The 21496-nt window shown below is 48.6% G+C and overlaps 1 long non-coding RNA gene across 2 annotated transcripts in view; it reads right to left on the minus strand.

Annotated features, from left to right (window-relative positions):
- LOC143823801 (uncharacterized) overlaps positions 1–21496 on the minus strand; it is a 106051-nt gene that overhangs the window by 13597 nt on the left and 70958 nt on the right. For both annotated transcript variants that reach the window (XR_013226584.1, XR_013226585.1), the window contains exon 3: positions 8463–8619. This is a non-coding gene — a long non-coding RNA (uncharacterized LOC143823801). The remainder of the gene's footprint in view (positions 1–8462; positions 8620–21496) is intronic.

Raw genomic sequence — 21496 nt, forward strand, 5'->3', positions numbered from 1 at the left:
AGCTGCTCCAGCAGCTCCTCCCGCACTGCGCAGTCTTCCGCCAGGCACTCCAGGTGGCGGAGCTGCTTGGAAGCCTCAGGCTCTAGGTGGCGCTGCAGCTCCTGCAGTTGTGTGCCCAGACTCTGCAGGGGCACCTGCTTGCTGCGCAGTGCCTCCCGCTCCAGCGCCGCTTCCCCTCCGCTTGGCCACGGCCAGCCACAGCTCTGCCACCTCCTCCTCCACCGTGGGCTGCCGCTCCTGCAGATCGCCCTCCTTGTCCCGCAGCTCGCCTTGCATGGCTCTGCCTCCACCCACTTGCCTCGCCGAGCATGCTTGCCCTGCTCCACTGTGCTGCTTTGGGTCTGGCCCTGGCTGGGCGGGGAGTGGGGAGTGGAGGCCAGACCAGCAGAGGAGGCAGCCGAGAGCAGCCACCACTGGACACACACCCCCAGCCCAGATGTGATGAGAAGCTCTGGTCTCAGGCCCACCTGTGCTGTGTCCCCCAAACTATGGGTTTTCTTGGCTGCTCCCCCACCCTTCTCTCCAAGGGGGACCCAAAGTGGCCCACATCCCTTTACTGATGTCTCCAAATCAATTTTGTCTGTGGGGGGGGGGGCTGCACACAAAAGCTCAATAAATCTTTGTTGGTCTTAAAAGTGCCCCTGGACTCAATTTTTGTTCTTCCAAATCATTGGCTTCATTACTCATTTTGTTGCCCGCCTTTCTCTCCAAGGGGGTCCCAGAGAAGCTCACATTGCTCCTCTTCCACTTCATCCACACAACAGCCTTGCACGGTAGATTGAGATAGAGCATTCGTCTGTCTGGAGCAGGGAAAAGAGCGAGATCACCATGGAGGGGCAAGAGGCAGAACTGAGCTTAGAAACCCTGGGAAAATACCAATTTATATACACTCATGAACGATGGATCTTCACGCCATGGGTCAGTTTTGGTTTAATTTCTGTGAAGCAACACCTGCGTAATTTTATGGTTGGGGGTCCCCACCACATGAGGACCTGGATTAAAGGGTTGCGGCATTAGGAAGGTTGAGAGCCACTGATTCAGAGGAAGTCTCACCTCAGGGGTGTAGATCTTTAGGCTAGTGAGTGGAGCACAATCTTTCTTGCCATCTTGGTGTAGTAGATAAGAATGGCAGGCTCTGACTTGGAGAGCCGGATTTGATTCCCCACTCCTCTACATGGCGCCTGCTGGCTGTCCTTGGGATAGTCATAGTCCTGTTAGAGCACAGAACTCTCAGAGCTCTCTCAGCCCCACCGACCTCACAGGGTGTCTGCTGTGGGGAGAGGAAGGGAAAGGTGCAAGCCACTTGGAGACTCCTTTGGATAGTAAAAAGCAAGATATAGAAATCAACTCTTTTCCTGTCTATTCTGAGGTACTTCCTTGCAGAATTAGATCCTCAGAGAGAACTGCTGGACTCATTTTGTTTCCTGGCTTTAGGAAAGCAGTTCTGTGATAAAAAAAAATAAAATAAAATGTATTCTATGCATGACTTTTATGTGTCCAGTATTTCTTTCCCTCTCAAGGCAGAACTAGACAGACCTAAAATCTGCAAAGAAGGGAGACGGAAAGGTGGATTGATGTGGCAAAGTAGGCTTTCTCAATCAGGGTTTTGGGACAGCCCTGGATGGCTTTCTCCAGTTGGGTGGGAGTTAATTAATCTTAATATCTTTTAAATTGTTTTTAGATATCAGGTGATATTAACATATATGGTCTTGCCTCCCTTGCCCCCTCCCCAAATGGCCCATGAAGGACCTGGGCGGGGGGGAGAAGCCCTGGGCAAGCACGTCCTTGCTGGCCTGATGATGACTGGTGGGAGTGTCTGGGCGATGTCACTTCTGGTGACATGTGACTTCCGGGGGCCTGGCAGGAAGGTGCAGCTGCTGACATCACTTCCAGGGTTTCTCGAAGCCTGAAGAATGCTTCAGGGGTTCTCAATTATCAAAATGTTGAGAAAGGCTGGGGTAAAGCCCATATGGCCTGGGCCCATTCTGCACACATTGGATAATACATTTTCGATGTGCTGTTGCAGCTGGAATTTCCACCGCAGAATATCTTCAGGACTGAAATTTGGGGCCTAATTAGTGTTGCCAGCCTCCAGGTTGTAGCTGGAGATTTCTTGGGATTCTAACTGATCTTCACGCTATAGAGATCAACTCACCTGGAGGAAACCTTCTCTTCATCCCAAAATCTCAAGGAATTTCACAAGCCAGAGTTAGCAGCCCTAGGCCAGGCTCTGTTGGCCTTTCTGGACAATGTGGAAAAGATGCCCCCCCGCCGCCCCAAGAAGAGTGCTGGGTTCTGGGCAGGCAGCGTAGTACAAAAGGAATTTCATCGTGAGCGGAATCAGCCACAGTCACAGGGGAAGGGCCACTCTGAGGCTTGCTGGAGCAAAAAGTCCAACACAAAAAGTTAAAATATAGCTAAATATGCAGTGCTAATGTTCAAAATGCCAAATATACTTTTATTATTCATTTAGTGTTAAAATAACATTTTAAAACCACATTCTTAACATTTAAGGTTCTGCATATATTAGTAACCTATGCCTACTATAGAGACAAATATGGGATAAAAGGTAGTCGTTATTTACACCACAAGAATGAGCCGCCTGCTGGAGCCCATTGATGCTCTTCTGAAGTCTGCCTACAAGCCCCTCTTTGCCTTTCTCTGTGAATCCTGGAAGTTGTTGCATGTGAATGTCCTCTCCTAGTTCTCTGTGCAAGAATCAGCCTTCCCATCAAGGTGCTCAACATGCATGCCCTTGCTTGTGGCAGTGCTTTGGAGGGTTCTTATTGTTGCAAGTTTATCCGCTGGTCTAAAAGTCTCATCCTGATCCTTGCCATGTTTTTGTGAGCATTCTTTCTCTACCAGCCCGGTTTTATACAGCTGGATCTCACCTTCTTCATCTCCTTAGCTGCTGGCAACCATCTTTGCTTGGATAAGTATTATCATCAATGGAACCACCAAAGGAAAGACACTGAATTTCAGCACAGAATAAGAATCCTGAGCTCCCTTGGAAGCCAGGGCTAGAGATAGCCAAAGAATAACACAGGTAGCGTTCTTCCTCTACCAGCCTCATTCCACCACCAAGCCCTGGCTGGGGCAGAGCAGATCACTGCAATTAAATGGTCATATTATTTATCTCTCTTTGGATGGTGAAGGGCCACACAAACATGTCCAAATTTGTGCCTCGATGGTTGGCACAAGTGCTTACTTGAAACAAACACTTGCCCCCTTGCCCTCCATTCTGGTTGTGGACTGCGATGGGTGTCTACTCTCTGCTTGTATGACTCTAGCTTTGGCTGGAGTTTCTTAAAGTTGGGCCCAGGACTGCTGTGCTCATTCAGCCCATTGACAGGGGTGCAAATAATGGCTCCTAAGTTTTGGAGGTGGTTGCTAGATCTGGACCAAGGGTGTCATGGGCTGAAGCTGTTGGTACCCTAAGGAGATGCTTTCCTGGATTGGTGTACCTTGTTTCTCTCAGATCTCTCATTTCTTGGAGCCAACTTTGTGTGAGAACCAGCGTGGTGTTGTGGTTGAGAGCAGTACCTTCTAATCTTGAGTTCTGGGTTTACTTCTTCACTCCTCCTCCACAGGCAGCCAGCTGAGTGAACTTGGGCAAGTCTCAGTTCTCTCAGAGCTCTCTCAGCAACACCTCCCACGCAGGGTGTGTGTTGTGGGGAGAGGAAGGGAAGGTGATTGGAAGCTGCTTTGAGGTAGTAAAAAGTGGGGTACAAAACCCCAGCTCTTACCTAGGGTTGCCAACTAAGGGCTGGAAAATTCCTAGGACTAAATTCTGGAGATTTGGGGCAGGAGCCTGGGGAGGGTGGGTGTGGGGAGGGGATGTATTGGTCCGCGGCCCACAGGTTGGGGATCGCTACCCTAGAGCAATGGTCCCCAACCTTTTTATCACCGGGGACCACTCAACGCCTTTTACTGAGGCCTGGTGGGGGGGGGGGTAGTTTACTCCTCTACTCTCAACCACTGCCCTGACGCTCTCTGGTCGCTATGGTAATGTTTAAACATCCCTTCAAAATAAGATACAGACACGCCACAACAATGAAGTGTGTTGTAAAGGGCTGGGGTGGGGATGAAGTAAAGGGCCGGGGGGGGGGGAGAAGGCGTCCTTCGGGGCCCACCTCCAATTAGTCGAAGGACCACATGTGGTCCGCGGCCCACAGGTTGGGGATCGCTACCCTAGAGCAATGGTCCCCAACCTTTTTATCACGGGGGTCCGTTCAACGCTTGACAATTTTACTGAGGCCCGGGGGGGGTAGTCTTTTGCTGAGGGACATCACCACTGCCTGAGTCCCTGCTCTGCTTGCATTCCTGCCGGCACCCTTGACTTCCCACAACCCACTGGGCTGCACAGTGCCACACCAAGGGGGAGCCCCAGCCATGGCAGCCACCGGAGAGTACCAAAGGTGAGCCGGTGGCAGAGTGGAGGGCAGCCTCTGAAGCAGCAGCTGGGAAGGAGGACGAGGAGGAGCTGCGGCCCAGTACCGACTGATCCACGCCCTGGTACCGGTCTCCGGACCGGGGATTGGGGACAGCTGCCCTAGAGGTTGCTGGATCTCACCAGATTTTTGGAATAACAACAACAACAACAACAACAATAACAATAATAATACGAAGAAGAAGAAGAAGAAGAAGAAGAACAAGAAGAAGAACAAGAAGAAGAAGAAGAAGAAGAAGAAGAAGAAGAAGAAGAAGAAGAACAAGAACAAGAACAAGAAGAACAAGAACAAGAACAAGAACAAGAACAAGAACAAGAACAAGAACAAGAACAAGAAGAAGAGCTGGGTTTTTGTACCCCACTTTTTATTATCTGAAAGAGTCTCAAAGCAGCTGGCCATCACCTTCTTTTCCCCCTGTCTCCACAACAAGCACTTTGTGGGGCAGGTGGGGCTGAGAGAGCTCAGAGAGAACTGGAACAGGCCCAAGGTCACCCAGCTGGCTGCATGTGAAAGAGGAGTGGGGAATCAAACCTGGCTCTCCAGATCCAGCTTGGTGTACTGGTTAGGAGTGCAGACTTCTACTCTGGCGAACCGGGTATGATTCCATGCTCCCCCACATGCAGCCAGCTGGATGACCTTGGGCTGCCACAGCACTGAGAAAGCTGCTCTGACTAAGCAGTGATATCAGGGCTTTCTCAGCATCCCCTCCCTCACACGGTGTCTGTTGTGGGGAAAGTAAAGGGAAGGCGACTGTAAGCTGCTTTGAGACTCCTTTGAGTAGAGAAAAGCGGCATATAAGAACCAAATTTTCTTCTTCTTCTTCTTCTTCTTCTTCTTCTACTACTACTACTACTACTACTAGAATCATAGAATCATAGAATCATAGAATCATAGAATCATAGAATCATAGAATCATAGAATCATAGAGTTGGAAGGGGCCATACAGGCCATCTAGTCCAACCCCCTGCTCAATGCAGGATTAGCCCTAAGCATCCTAAAGCATCCAAGAAAAGCGTGTATCCAACTACTACTACTACTACTACTACTACTACTACTACTACTACTACTACTACTACTACTACTACTACTACTACTACTACTACTACTACTACTACTACTACTACAAGAGCAGTGGTTCTCAACCTTCCTAATTCCCTTAATACAGTTCCTCATGTTGGGGTGTCCCCCAACCATAAAATTATTTTCGTTGCTACTTCATAACTGTAATTTTGCTACTGTTATGAATCATAACATAAATATCTGATATTCAGGATGTATTTTAATTGTTACAAATTGAACATAAAGGATAGTGATTAATCACAAAAACAACATGTAATTATATTAAGGTGACCAGATTTTAACATTGGTAAAGCAGGACACCATTGACCGGGGCGGGGGGGGGGGGTCTTGATTAAAAATCTGGTCTATATGGAGCAACAAAATTTTTCATAGAACACAAAAATAGTATTGTAATATATATTTTTTTTAATTTCAACATAACTACAATTTGCCAGGTGCGCCCAGATATATTGTGAAATATTTATTTCTAATATTTCTCCAGGCTCTGGGAGCAGAAATCCCCAAAGCTGCCTCATGCACCCCTCCCACAGCATTTTCCCTTGCCTGGACTTTGGGCCACACCCTTGCCAAGAGCCAGTGAAAGTGGCAGACAAGGATCTGGGACAGGGGTAGTCATACTGTGGCCCTCCCGATGTCCATGGACTACAATTCCCATGAACCCCTGCCAGCATTCGCTGGCAGGGGCTCATTGGAATTGTAGTCAAGGGACATCGGGAGGGCAGCAGATTGACTACCCCTGATCTGGGAAATCCAGGTTTAGATCCCCACACACACCTCAGATAGCCTACTTTGCAGGTTTGTTGTGTAGATAAAAGGGAGAGGGAAACGCTGTAAGCTGCTTTTGGTCACCACCCAGTGGGCAGAAAGGCAAGCTATAAAGAAAGAAAGCAAAGCAAGTACCACCTTGGCAATTAAACACAATATTGCCAAGATGTCAAGAGTACAGCTATTGCTCAATTTGCTCTGCAGAAGAAGAGAGGAATTGCCTGTGTCAGGTTCCAAGCAGCCAGCAACTCATTGCTTTGAAACTTTAAACATGTGAGGAGGACACGCTCCCTTGAGCAATGTGGCACATGTGATTCATGCACTCATGCCCCCACCCCCAGGTGACACCATGAAGTTCTGCCCTCCACCCTGGGCGGAGATAACCCGCTCAGATGCTTGCAAACTGGAAATTAACACTGGGAGGCTATTTGTACTCGCCCTCGCCTACAGCCCCAGAGGCAGCCAAAGAGAGGGGGGATGCTTATGCGGTGGCCGACTTCAGGCTTCTCATCCTCCCATAGTGGGACGAAATCCAGAAGAGAGACAGGGCAGGCACAGAGAGGAAGGGAAAGCGATGGGCAACCCAAGCTGACATGAGTCTTTTCGCAACTCAAGCGTAGTGAGGCCTGCCAAACCACATAGCCCAATCCTGTGCCCCTTGCAGCAGAGGTCCCCCTTCTCCTGAAATGTGGCTTGCTTCCTGGAAAGCGCGCTCAGGATTGCAACCTTCTGCTTGCAAAATTGGAGGAGCAAAGTTCCTTGCATAGTTGGGTGCCTTTTTGTTGTTGTTCCTTGCTGCCTGTCTGGGCGAGTGTGGAGGCAGGAAGAGGAAAGGGTGGGGGAAGAGTGGCCAGGCAGGTGGGGCGCCTCTATCCAAGCCCCCTGATGGTGGAGAGGCAGTGGGATCGGGGCCCCCAGGTGCTTACCCAGCAGCAGGGAGGGGTTCGGGCAGGGCTCAGAGCTGTTGGCCAGGTATGGGGGTCGGCGTGCCCCAGCGCAGGAGGGTGAGGCCACAGGGTGAGGGCTCCAGGCTCCTCTGCAGGCTCCACAGGTTGCCAGCCAGGTAGTAGAAGAGGACGACCAAGAGGTCAAGGACTCAGAAGACCACAAGGAGGTAGCACACAGGGGCTTCCAGTCACTGCCAGCCACCACCCACCACCACCCACCACCACCCACCACCACCTGCCTTTGCCTCCATCGCCCGCCGCCACTCGCCACTTCCGCGGGCTGCCATCATAGCGGCAGCCACCAACCTGGCGACCCCGCAGAAAGGGTCAGGCAACCCCAATTGGGGTCAGGACACCAAGGTTGAGAACTACTGTTCTCGAGGCTGCCACTCTTATCCACAATCCATCTATTAATATAAGGCCTATCAAACACACTGGGATTTATTTCTGTGTAAGCATGCATTGGATCAGATTATGACAACAATCCTATCCTCTCTCTACCTCCTCTTCTCCAGGCTAAACATTCCCACATCCCTCATCCTTTCCGCCTAAGGCTTGGTCCCCAGGCCCCAGATCATCCTAATTTCTCTTCTCTGCACCCTCTCATCTTTGTCCACGTCCTTTTTGAAGTGAGGCCTCCAGAACTGAACACAGGACTCCAGGGGCTATTATGCAATCACAGTTTTTCACTGAAGTCAGTTAAATTGTTCCTTTTTAAATAGCCTCTTTTTAAAAACATCTGTTTTTTGCATATCATAGTAGACCCAAGTAAACGATTATGCATTTGAGAGAGCTTTCCTTAAGTGGGAGGGTACTTCATCCATTGTACTAGGAGCTCATTGGTAGGCTGTAGTCATCAGCAGTGTCACCTGACTGACACATGCTGCTGGCAGAGCCCCATTGGAATTGTATCCGTGAGCTTTCCGTTCAGCCATTGGTATAAGACAGCTTAGGGCAGGAGATCTAAGGAGAGGTTTAACCAATGCCCCAGGAGAGGTTTAACCAATGAGGTATACAGTGGGACTATGTCATCTTGTGATTTTGATGTGATGCTTCTGTTGATACAAAACAAGACCACAGATATATCTGGTTTCCTCTCTGTTACCCTTAAAAAATAACTGGCCCCACGATACCTGAGGCACCTCCTTAGCTAACTCCACTGATGGAAAACCTTGAGACCTTATATCCTACATGGAACAAGTGGCCAACTGAGACTCACCTTTCTGTCATTTCTCCTTTTCCTCCATTTCTCCTCTTGACCTTTTCCTGCAGCAGGACATCCCCTTCACAGCAAATTCCTCTCAGAAATTGAATAGCTTTGTTTTTCTCACAGCACCTCCTCAATCTAAGCATAGCTTCGAGTCCTTCAGAACTATCTGTTTGGAAATATGAGAAAGAATATACACCTCAAGCAAAGTTTTATAATGAAAAGTCAACAGTTTTAACAGATTATAAAGGTAAAGGTAAAGGTATCCCCTGTGCAAGCACCAAGTCATGTCTGACCCTTGGGGTGACGCCCTCTAGCGTTTTCATGGCAGACTCAATACGGGGTGGTTTGCCAGTGCCTTCCCCAGTCATGACCATTTACCCCCCAGCAAGCTGGGTACTCATTTTACCGACCTCGGAAGGATGGAAGGCTGAGTCAACCTTGAACCGGCTGCTGGGATTGAACTCCCAGCCTCATGGGCAAAGCTTTCAGACAGCTGCCTTACCACTCTGCGCCACAAGAGGCTCTTGTATTTCACGACAAAAAGATTATACTTCACGACAAAAAGAAAAAATGTCCAATTAAATGAGATATTCCTTTTCTGGTAGTCTGCTGTCTCCTTTTCACACAAAAAAGTATTCCATATAAATTATACTTTCCATCCACTTTACAACTGGATTTCACTATGTGAAATGGCAAAATTCCCTTGCAGACAATCACTGAAGTGGCTTGAAATTGCATGCTCGTGTCTCTTGGTTTGCTGATCACATTTGCTCTCCTTGTAGCAGAGGTGATGGGACAGTTCTCTGAGTGGCATTCAGTCCCACTCCCATATGAAAGGCTTTGATACCATTATCAGTGGTCAGCATGCAGGTATGAATCAGTCCTTTCAACCAATGCTATAATTCAGCTGTTTCCTGCCAATGAATTACATATCGAACGAGAGTGGAAACCCCTTGCAGGGGATACAACGGGTGCTAGCATGGGGGGAGGTGGAAAAGGAGGAAAGAGAGACAGGTAGAAGGAAATGAAAAAAGATGTATATAAAGAGAGAGAGAGAGAGAAAGATAATAGAAAAAGAGTTAGAAAGAAATAGGAAAAAGAGTGAAAAAAGACTGGCAGCAAGAAATAGAGGCAGAAAAAAGCAAGAAAGAGCCGGAGAGAAAGGAGAGAAAAAGACAGAAAGAAGGGGAGAGAAAGACATAGAAAAGGAGAGAGAAACAGAAAGAAATAGGTAGGAAGAATAAGAGGGAGAGAGAGAAACAAATAGAAAGATAAAGACAGAAAAAGTGGTAAAAAGAAGGAAAAGGTTGTTGGAAAGAGAGAGGCGGAAAGAGAGACAGGGATAGGAGGAGAGAAAGAAAGAAAGAGGGAGAAGTCTCCCTCCGCTCATTCTGCCACCTCCAAGGGTGCTGCCGCCACTGGTCACCACTGTTCAGAGCTCCTCTGAGCCCCACATAGGCTGCAGCGAGGCTGGAAGAGGTGGGTGGAGGTGGTGGGGAGTTCCCTTCTCCCTCCCCTCCCCACGAAGAGCAGCACAACCTCTGGCTGGCCTCTCCAGCCTCAGTGCGGGGCAGATGCCTGTGGAAAGGCTGGAGGAGGTGGGTGGAGGCAGCAGGGAGATCTCCCCTCCCACTCCCACTCCCCCGAAGGTTGCCGGCGGCACTGGCTGCCTCCTCCAGCCCTGGCGTGGGGGAGGGTGAAGGGGGAGAGGGGAGTTGGGGAGGACGTCCCAGTCCCTTTCCGTATGGGAAGGCCTCCGGCCGGCTTGCAAAGGCAGGCAGAGATCTTTCTGGACAGACGGCCTGTCTGCCACCAGCTGGCAAAGCCTGTGGGGCTGCTTATGTGGCCCCCTGGGGCCTCACTGGACTGCGGGAACTTAAGGAAGTCTTCCTAGAGGGCTGGGAAGGCCCTCGAAGGCATCTGAGGGAAGTGAAGCCTTCCCGTCCTGGTCCCCCTCCAGCACTTACCTATGGTGCTATCAGCGGCCAGGGGCTGGGTGGGAATGGGCATGGGTGTGGCCTGTCCAAGGCAGGGCACAATTGGAATGTGCTTCCGCATCCTGATTGGGCTCTGCCTTGGACAGGCCATGCCCACTCTCTGCCCCCCAAGCCTTTTGGCTCTCATTTTAACAGTGAAGCTACTGTTAAAGATTCTAAATAATGGCTACAAAGTGTGGATCCAAAAACCTACACAATAGGGCCATCTTGATGTAGAGAAATGTTTTTAGAAACCCAGGAGAACACCTAAGCTTGCAGGAAAAGTGTGAAAAGTTTTTTAAATCGGGGTTTCTTTATAAAACAAACTGGAGACGAAAGTAGAAAAGAGCAAGAGTCCAGGAATACTTTAAAGGCTAACAAAATTTGTAGCAGGGATGAGCCACAAATTTTGTTCCTTTTTAAGGAGCTCCTGGATTCTTGCTCCTTTGTACTCTTGCAGACAAACTAACATGGTTACCTATCTTGATCACTCCATGGGCATGCAAGGCCTAAGTTTGTGCTTATGTGGCCCTCAGAACTCAAAGAAGAAAATTCCAATCAAGGGATTCCAATCAAGGGAAGAGAAAGGGTAGATACGGGGACCTGTGTGACCTGGCTAGCCCAGGCTAGCTCAGTTGCATTAGATCTTTGGAGCTAAGGGAGACAGTAGGGTATAAACAAAGTAAATACATAAAATAAGTACCGAAAAGGAACTTTGGTCTTCCCCTTCTTTTCGTGACATGAAATGGTTCAGGGGGTCCATCTGGCCTATGTGTTTCCTGAGATACAGGTATGGACCAAAGAATACTGCCCGAGATGATCTGGAACCTGGGAGTGCTTCTCCTGGTTCCTTGCACATTTGTCATCCTTGGTGACCAGGCAGTTGTTTGTCAATCATAAGAGGCAAAAAATGGCAGCCAGTGCAATAAGAGAGGGCAGCCAAACTGGCCCAGGAACAAGCCAAACCCTCTGCCAGCGAGAGGCGTGTAACAGAATACCTGTCAGAGTACAAGATGCTTGGGACATGGGAAGCTGGGACTGAATAAATATAATATGAGACTTGCTGTCAGTTTGCAGAATGGCAGCAGCGGGGGGGGGGGGGGGGAGGGAGGCTCGTGTTTACTTGGAAGGAGTCCAAATCCACCTCAGCAAGAGCAGGGCCAAGGGCTAAGCATAGTGGGGGTCAATCTATCTGTTTAAAGCCAGATCTCCTCAAGTCATGCGAAAAAGTTGGGTGTGTACGAGGGAGGGGAATCAGCCCTTCCCTTGTTCCAGATTCTTGCCTTGTAGCCATCACCTGCCAGGGGCTTTTCTCCTCAGCAGAGCACAAGAGACTAACTCAGATGGGAGAAGAGATCTTGGGGAGGGGGAGCTGCAGGGAGGCAAGTGGCAGTGCGAGGTGAGCTCAGCACCCCTTAGCTGGGCAGCGTTTCCAGTATCCCACCCTGACTCCCTCCCCCTGCTGTGTGGCTGGTGCATGACTGGTCTGGATTCACATCCACAGGTCCTACACCATCATAGTTCATGGAGTTTGACTCAGGTTGTTAACAATCACCCAGCGAGTGAGAGCAGAATGGCTTTGGGGGCTCCCCCGCCCCCTGGATGAAAGGAGGTGAGTCTAGCGGAATCCTTGGAATGAAAGAGGCTTAGGAAGGGCCTGAGTCGCTGGACTGTGAGCATGGAAGGAACCTCTCCTCTTTAACCCCGGTAGCATTGGGAGCCCCTCAGCAACCCTGGAGGCTGAGACTTCTGTGTAAAATCCAAGACGTGGCCCCAGTTGAGGGTGGCTGGGTCCTTTCTCCCATGGGAAATGAGGAGGTTGGGTTGCCAGTCTCAGCTTGGGAATCTCCTGTATATTTGGGGGTGCAGCTTGGAGAGGGCAGAGACTTCTGGTGGTGGGGGGAGGGGGAGCACAGTGCCCTAGAGTCCACCCTCCAAAGCCTCCATTATCTCCAGGACAACAGACCTCTGTATTCTGAAGATGAGCTGTAATTCTGGGGGATCCCCAGTTCTTACCTGCAGGCTGGCTCCCTACACCTTTCATGCTGTGAAGGTCCTTCTGTTTGCATACAGACCCCTTCTTGGACTCCAAGCAGTCCCAAATGCATATTTACAAGGGCCTATGTTGGGTATGGAGAAGGACACAATCACCCCAAACAAGGGATTCTAATCTGTACAGAAACATAAATTCATTTCTGCCAGGTGACTGCTAACACAACATCCCATGTTTCTCGAGCTTGAAGTCAAGAGTACTGACCACCAGGTATCACTTTTCCTGCAGAGTCAGAAGAAAATATCCTTCTCCTGCACTTCCCTTATATACCGTGAAGCTTTGCAGGCCGTGGGACAGCCCTACACATCCATCCATCCCACGGAATTTTGTGACAGAGCCCAAGAATGAATGTTTCAGCCGCAGGGGATTAGTGTTGAGCAGTAAATCCACAGTGTGAACAATTGTCAGCTGATGCCAAATCGGGACAAAGGGCTTCAATATTTGGCACACATTTATTCAGGGAAGGCAGCCGCCTTGAATGTGAAGCAACAGAAAAACGAATTCCCTGGGACTATTTCATAGGCAGGTTCCAAACTGCTACTAAATATTACAGTAAAAATGGGCAGTTTGTGGCAGGAGAGCCAATTTCGCACCACAGAAGGCCTGGGAGGGGGCTTGCCTGGTGGCTGCGTCAGGTGGAGGTGGGGATTAACCATGCGGAATCAGGTGGGATGACCTTTCCTGCATCATAGCTTACTTCCTGAGATCTTAGATCAGCTTTTCTCAACTTCTTTATTGTTGAGAACAGTTAAACAGAGGCTAGCCATCCAACAGAAATGCTGATTCTGTGAATTTAAGCAGATGGTGAGTGGGTGGGCAGAAGGAATTGTGTCCATTCTTGGCTCTTCTGGCCATTTCTTACATGTCCTGGGAAATGCTGATCACCACTTTGGGATGGGGAGGCAAATTTCCTTCCAGGGATTCTATTTTTTGTGGGGGGGGGCATCATCTGGACATAGAATTGGGGTCACTGTGGTTAAGCAGGTAGTTGTGAATTTCCTGCAATCTGCAGGGGGTTGGACTAGATGATCCTGGAGGTCCCTTCTAACACCATGATTCTATGAAGCCCCTGAAACATTCTTCAGGCTTTGAGAAATCCCAGAAGTGGCATGATCTTGCAGAATATGGTTGGGAAGCATAAATGTGTCCATGCCCACCTGGGGCCCCTCCCCTCCCCACCCCCTCCAGGCCCATCATTGGCCACTGGGTGGGGAGGTTGACATTACCATCTAAGGTCATATGACCTGATAAATGTTTAATACATTTAAATTGTTCTAAAAACATTAATTAACTCATGTCCCATTCAAGAAACCCTTCCAGGGCTGCCAAGAAACACCAGAGTGTCCCAAAATGTTAAACGCTGGCTCTTTCCTACTGCTACAGATGGACTAACAGGGCCAGCCACCTTGATGGCAAAGTTTTGTCTCACTGCTGCAACTAATCAGTTGACCAGACGATGGCACTCTCTCCCTTCATTTGTTGAAATGGCTCCTTAATCCAAGTTTTAAACCAAATCTTTTCAGTAGTTTCACAGATGAAATTGTTCAGATGAATGTCTAAAATGTTTGTTTTTCATGTGCCACCACACCTCAAGAGACTTACAACTAGGCTGCAAATATAATGAAAATGTAAACATTTCAACCATGACCTAAGTATGCCATTGGCAGACAGGAGAGGTGCTCCTTTTGGGGCATGCCTTACGTCCTGCAACAGGGACCCCAGAAATGAGGACTGTGAAGCTGCCGAAGTGGTCGGGGCAACAACTCACATTCAGCCATGTTTATTCAGAAGTCCCAGTGAGTTAAATTGGCTTCAGGCCCCAAAAGGTGTGCATTGGAATGGGATTCTGAGAGTTCAGGGGTCCAGGGCTTGGTTCTTCAGTGTCTTTCTGCAGAACAATCAGAAGGAAAATAAAGCCAATGTGGTGTGATGGTTAGAAAGTCAGACTAGGATCTGGGGACCCAAGTTCTAATCCCTGTTTGACACTGGGCCACATGCTGCCTAAGGTACCTCACAGGGCAGTTGGGAGGCTAAAATGGAGAAGCAAAGAATGGTGGAAGTGATTTGGTGTCCCTGCTGGGGAGAAAAGTGATATATGAATGAAGAAAAAATCTATTCCAAAGATCTTTATGGCCAGAATCCACTGGCTTTTGTAGTTTTCTTGGGTTGTGGGGCTGTGTTCTGGTAGTTTTGACTCCTGATGTTCTGCCTGCATCTGACCTTTTCTGCACCAGAAATTCAGCCCAGCCTAGTGCTCTTCTGGTCGCAGGGCAATGCCCACCTCAGACCACCCCAGACCGGTACCGACGTCATCCAGAAGTGGGAATTCACACTGTGGCCAGAAGAGCATTGGGCCGGGCTGAATCCCTGGTGCAGAAAAGGTCTCTGTGACTCATGCCTCCAAGAGAGACACCTCCTGCTATGACGAACCTCTGAAGATGCCCGCCATAGAGGCAAGTGAAGCATCAGAAGCAAACACTACCAGAACATGGTTCCACAACCAGAGAAAACTACAAAAGCCCAGAGGAAAAATATTAGTAATTATTATTAGTGATTATAAAAACTATTGGTAATGTAACATAAGTCCAAATGCACAAATAAAAATGTGAATAGATTTGTATAGAAATATACACTCTTTTTTTTGCACCAGGTTTTGTTGTCATTGCTTTGCTTTCTGGTGCAGAATACTGTCCTTGATTTCCTAGGAAGAGCTCCAATGCACGCAAAAGCCCTTGCACGAATGGTGCTAACGTGCCAATGCCGCAAAGCCCACGAGCACCACATCCGGAGCATGAAATACCTGGCGAGATAGGTATGCATTTGAATTTAAAATGATTGTTCCTCATGAGATAATAAGGGCGGACACGATCACTCAGCCCAGGGATCCCATCAAGCTCAGTCTCATCTACTCAGACCGGCAGCAGCTCTCCCAGGTCTCCGGCGTAGATCTTTCCCATCCCCCCCCCCTCCTGATCCTTTTGGCTGGAGACCTTCTGCATGCCAAGCAGAGGCTCTGCCTCTCTGCCATGTCCGTCCATGAAGGGGGGCAGCTCCCTGCTTGCCCAGGTATTTGGATGATGAGGGGGCGAAGGAAGGACAGCTGTGGAAGAATGGCCTTGAGACTGCAGGCAGAGATTCGCAGCTTTCAGAATTCCTCACCTTTTTGTAAGTACAGCTTCAGCTCAGCAGACAGCAGAAGCTCTTCCTGATACACAAAAACATTTGGGGTTCTTTTCGGGCTTTCTTTATAACTGGGGCATTCCCAGTCCTTGAGAACATAATGAAGTAAAGGTAAAAGGTAAAGGTAAAGGTATCCCCTGTGCAAGCACCGAGTCATGTCTGACCCTTGGGGTGACGCCCTCTAGCGTTTTCATGGCAGACTCAATACGGGGTGGTTTGCCAGTGCCTTCCCCAGTCATGACCGTTTACCCCCCAGCAAGCTGGGTACTCATTTTACCGACCTCGGAAGGATGGAAGGCTGAGTCAACCTTGAGCCGGCTGCTGGGATTGAACTCCCAGCCTTATGGGCAAAGCTTTCAGACGGCTGCCTTACCACTCTGCGCCACAAGAGGCTCAATGAAGTACCTCCATTAATTAAAAATAAAAATAAAGCAGATTGTTCCATCACCTTGTATCAGCATTTTAAAAATTTCTGGAATGACTCATTTTAGTGCTGATATTTACTTTTATTAATGACTTTTTGAACAGGAAATTTCAGTTTCAAAGTTTACCTGAGAAATCTAGATTCATTCTGTTCATTCATGGCATTTCTCTCCAATGGGAACCCAAAGCAGCATACACGGCTCATTTTCTCCTCATAAAAACCTGTGAGGTAAACTAGGCTGAAAGCGTGCGACTGGTCCAAGGTCACCCAGCAAGATTCCATGGCAGACCAGGGAGCTATTTGGCCAGGGCTCTGTGGGAAAGCATCTGCTTGGCATACACAAGGTACGGGAGAACCTGAAGGGCCGCTGCCAGTCTAAGCAGACTTGGCCTCCTAGATCCTAGGCCAACAATGTACACACTGCACAATCTAGGCATGATCCTATGGCTTCTCTTGGGGCTTTTCCACATTCATGTTTTCCTGGTGTGTAAGCACCAATTTCTTCATGTTCTGCATGTCTTTTGCTCCCTCTAGTGGTCAGTTCAATATTATATTGGTTTTATGTCCATCCAGAAGTGGGAATTCACCCTGTGGCCAGAAGAGCGTTGGGCCAGGCTGAATTCCTGGTGCAGAAAAGGTCTCTGTGACTCATGCCTCCAAGAGAGACACCGCCTGCTGTGACAAACCTCTGAAGAGGCCAGCCACAAAGGCAAGTTGGAAAGCCTGCACTAGAAGCGGGCACTAGTGGGAGGCACTCTTGCTTGTAAAAACTCTGAGTCTTGCATTTAAGTAAATGTATTAAGTGACTATTCAAAGAGTATTCAGGGATTATCTAAGAGCTGCTTTATTTGAACTCCCAGTTGATTCTACTCGAATGATAGAGTTGGAAGGGGCCATACGGGTCATCAGACCCCTGCTGTTGAATGGCGTGTTGGAACCCATCGCTAAAGAGATCACTACCCGGACATTGATAGCCCAGGCCGTAGGTTACCAGCTCTCAGTGGAGAAGTGCCTGGAGACTTTTGGGGTAGCGCCTAAAGTGGGTGGTATTTGGGGCAGGGAAGGACCGCAGTGGAGCAAAATGCTCTGGCGTTGACCCTCCAAAGCAGATGTTTTCTTCCAGAGAACTGTTCTCTGTCACTTGGAGATGAGCTGTAAAACTGGCAGCCCTACCAGGCTGGCCTGATCTCATCAGTTCCTAAAAGTTTAGCTAGGGCCAGCCCTGATTAGTATTTGAATGGAAAACCACCAACAAATCCAGGGTAGTGCCACAGAGGCAGACAGTGCCAGACCATCCTGATGGCCCTTCCTACCACCAAGGAGATCACTGACCTCCTTGGCACCTAGCAAGCCCCCAGATCGCAACAAAACCACTGGATTCTGTTCAAGCATGTTGGTCATGCCATTGCACCCAGCCAATGATGCTCGCTGGAAGACGCTGTGATGCCCCATAACATACAGCAGATGTTCATGCAAAGCCTACTTACTGATCAGACTCTTTTGGTCCATCAGAGTTTTAACAAATTGTCAGTATGACAACACCAGCTCATAGCAGGCCCACACTTTGGGTCCATTACACAAATCAGGTCAGAGTGTCGCCTTCTACCATTTTAAAAGGTCTCCTTTCCTACGAGATGGAATAATGGGCTTCCCCTTGCAGCATGTGCATGATATCCCCTGATATATTCTCTGGTGTAGAGAAAATATGTGTCTGTTATCTGTTTGCTATCTGTGGACGGATTAGAGGCCTCACGAGCCCCTCTAAATCTCTGAATAAACAATGCTTTATTGGTTCATGTCACTGCGGGACAGACACAAATGAATGGAATAAGACATCAAGTCATCCCCTTTGAAAACTGCTTTGAGAAACTGCTCTGTTGCTCGGCACACACTACAGACAGAGGCAGCCCAACAGCTCCTTCAAGAATTCTGACAGATGCTTAGTAGAATTTACTTAAATTCTACTAAATGCAAGATATTTGGCAGGGCCTTCCGTTGTTTCAAGAACACCAGTGAATGAGTCATAGAATCATAGAACCATAGAGTTGAAAGGGCCATCTAGGCCATCTAGTCCCACCCCCTGCTCAGTGCAGGATCAGCCTAAAGCTTCCATAATAAGTACCTGTCCAGCTGCTGCTTGAAGACTGACAGTGAGGGGGATCTCCCCACCTCCTTAGGCAGCCCATTTCACTGCTGAACTACTCTGACTGTGAAAAACGTTTTCCTGATATCTAGCCTATATCGTTGTACACATAGTTTAAAGCCATTTCTGCAGGGCCTCTCCTCTGCTGCCAACAAGAACTTTCCCTGCTCTCCTCCAAGTGAGAACCTTTCAAATACTTCAAGAGAGCCATCATGTCTCCTCTCAGCCTTCTCTTCTCCAGTCTGAACATTCCTCAAACCCTCAGCCTTTCCTCACCTTCTTTACCATCATATCACACTGTCTGCTCATATTTAGCTTACAGTCCCCAAGTACCCCAAGATCTCGTTCACACACACTGCTACCCAGAAGTGTCTCTCCCATCCAGCATGCATGCTTCTCATTTTTGTGACCCAGATGGAGAACTCTACACTTCTCCTTGTTGAACTGCATCTTGTTCTAATTTTCCCACCTTTCCAGATGTTCAAAACTTGTTGAACTCTCTCTCTCTCTCTCTTCTGCGGTATTCAATACTTGCTAATTTGGTGTCACCTACAAATTTAATGGGTAGTCCTTCTACCCCCTCATCCAGTCCTCCTTCTCCTCTGCTTTTCACTGCCACATTTCACCCCAGAGACATTTCTGGAAGTCTCCTTGGAGGCTTGCTTTCTACTTAGCATTACTCATAGCTGTTGCTGTTTCTGCACAGAGCCTAGAATTCAGCTTCCCAAGGCCAATTCGCATCTCTAAGGACTGCAAAGGGAAGCCAGAGGGAAAGATGAGGCCAAAGGGAAAGACAAGTAACAATCCCAGTGGTTCACATAACAGAAAAACAGATTGTATACAACCTACAAAATTAATTGCATCAAAGGAGAGAGCATAGGCAAATGTTTGCATAAGGGATACAACTTGCAGAGTTTTGTATTTCTTGGTGCAGAACGTCCGCTATCTTCGTAAGGATCCTGGATTTTTTAGTTGATATATAAGCACATGGGTTTCTCTGCAGAACGGGAAATGATTATTTGAAAGAGTCAGGGGCTGGAGCCAGAGGATCATGAGCAGGCATTTGCTGGGAGAATACCACTTTCCTTCCCCGCCCCCAGCCCATGCCCTGCAGCTCAGCACTCCCTCCTGAATGCAGCCCTGGTAGTAAGGCGTACTCCAGAACCAGCACTGGAAGGATGATTGAGGCAGTCATGTAGCCTGGGAGATCTAATAAGTGAGCCCATAGGACTAGGACTGTCAACATTGGAAACAGTGCACAAGGGTCTCCTACAAGATATGTTCCCATAATACATAAGCCATGATTCATAAGCCATGATTCAGTAGAAGCATGAATCCAACATGCATGCTCAAAAATATCGAGGTGCTTTAACTGAATGCACACATGGAGTTTTCAAAGTACGCCACAATTCAAGGTCAGAAAAACAGCATTACAAAAGCACTGGCACATACTTGTTCACGGTACCTTACAGCAGGGGTAGTCAACCTGTGGTCCTCCAGTTGTTCATGGACTACAATTCCCATGAACATCTGGAGGACTACAGGTTGACTACCCCTGCCTTACAGTACCAAGAATCTTGCACTGCAATAATCAGATTTGCCTTGTCCCAGAGGAAGACTTTGGACTAAGTTCAAGAGCAAAGCCCACCATACTGGGGAGTGAATCCTCACAGCCCAAGATAAGGAACCAGCACCAGCTTCTCTAAGCTACCCCTCAGCTGTGAGGCCAAGGACCAAGTTCCCAGCTCTCGTGGATATTAATCAAGGTCAGCCCTTACAAGCTGAGTTCCACAAATAATTACTTTGGTAGCTGGACAGACCAAGCTAACCTGCCCTCATCAGATCTCAAAGACAAAGCAGGGTCAACCCTGACTGGTATTTGGACGGGAGACCTCCAAGGAATCTCAGGGCCGTGATGCAGAGGCAGGAAAAGGTGAACCACCCCTGCACATCTCCTGCCTTAGAAATGACATAATAAGTCAGCTGGGACTTGATGGCCAAAACCATAAACCAAGCCCAAACAGGGTTGGGGCTGAAGCCCCAAAATTTAAATAGTTTCAAAGAAATGTGAAAAAATATGCAATCTAAGGGATAAAATAAATAAATAAAATTATAGAAAGAGAGCCAAGCAAGGAGCAGACTAATAAAGCTAGATAAAGGTAAAGGTATCCCCTGTGCAAGCGCTGGGTCAAGTCTGACCCTTGGGGTGACGCCCTCCAGAGTTTTCATGGCAGACTCAATACGGGGTGGTTTGCCAGTGCCTTCCCCAGTCATGACCGTTTACCCCCCAGCAGCAAGCTGGGTACTCATTTTACCGACCTCGGAAGGATGGAAGGCTGAGTCAACCTTGAGCTGGCTGCTGGGATTGAACTCCCAGACTCATGGGCAAAGCTTTCAGACTGCATGTCTGCTGCCTTACCACTCTGCACCACGAGAGGCTCATAATAAAGCTAGATAGTTAACCTAAAATAGGTACTTGGGCTTTAGTCCTCTGATGTTACCTGGTCAGACTGAAAATATGAAGTCCAGAGAGAACTCATCCAAAATCTCAGATGTGAGACTCCCAGCCTGACAAGCCCCAGTCCAAAGGGGGGCCAGATGTGCCAGACTAGAATGACTGGGCTTGACTGCCACAGCCAGCCTGAGCCTGTTCAGTTAGAGGTGTCACTAAGTCACATGATGACAGACGCTGCAGTAGGGATGCCACCCGCCAGGTGGGGCCTGGGAATCCCCTGGAATTCTACCTCATCACCAGTCCAAACAGATCAGTTCCCCTGGAGAAAAGGGCTGGATTCCACAGCATGGATACTCCATGGATACTCCAAATCCCACCCACTCCCAGCTCCATCCCTAAAGTCTCCAGATATCTTCCATCCCAGGGATGGCATCCCTATTCTACAGTGGGCACATCGCACAACTGAGCAAGGTTCCTTGTACTAATGTGATGGACGGCGAGTGAGAAATGCCTCTGGATCTCTGCAGTTGAAGCTCTCAGGGCCATGATCTCAGTGGCACCCGGCTCTGATTCCATCTCATCCCTTATTGTTCCGAAAATGGCAAGCCAGCATGGCATTAGCTTCTCAGAGAGGAGTCTTCAGTAATTTACCCAGGCTCAAAAGCCTGAACCAAAGTTTAGAAGGGCTAAGAAGCGGCCCCAAGGGCCAGTTTCTTGATAGATACATAGCAAGCGTCATCATCATCCTATTTTCCCGCAGAGCATGGGTTTCTCCACTGCTCCTCTTGGCCCTTACCACAAGCAGCACACCT

The sequence above is a fragment of the Paroedura picta genome, chromosome 14 (assembly GCF_049243985.1).
Source record: "Paroedura picta isolate Pp20150507F chromosome 14, Ppicta_v3.0, whole genome shotgun sequence".
Taxonomy (NCBI): Eukaryota; Metazoa; Chordata; class Lepidosauria; order Squamata; family Gekkonidae; genus Paroedura; species Paroedura picta.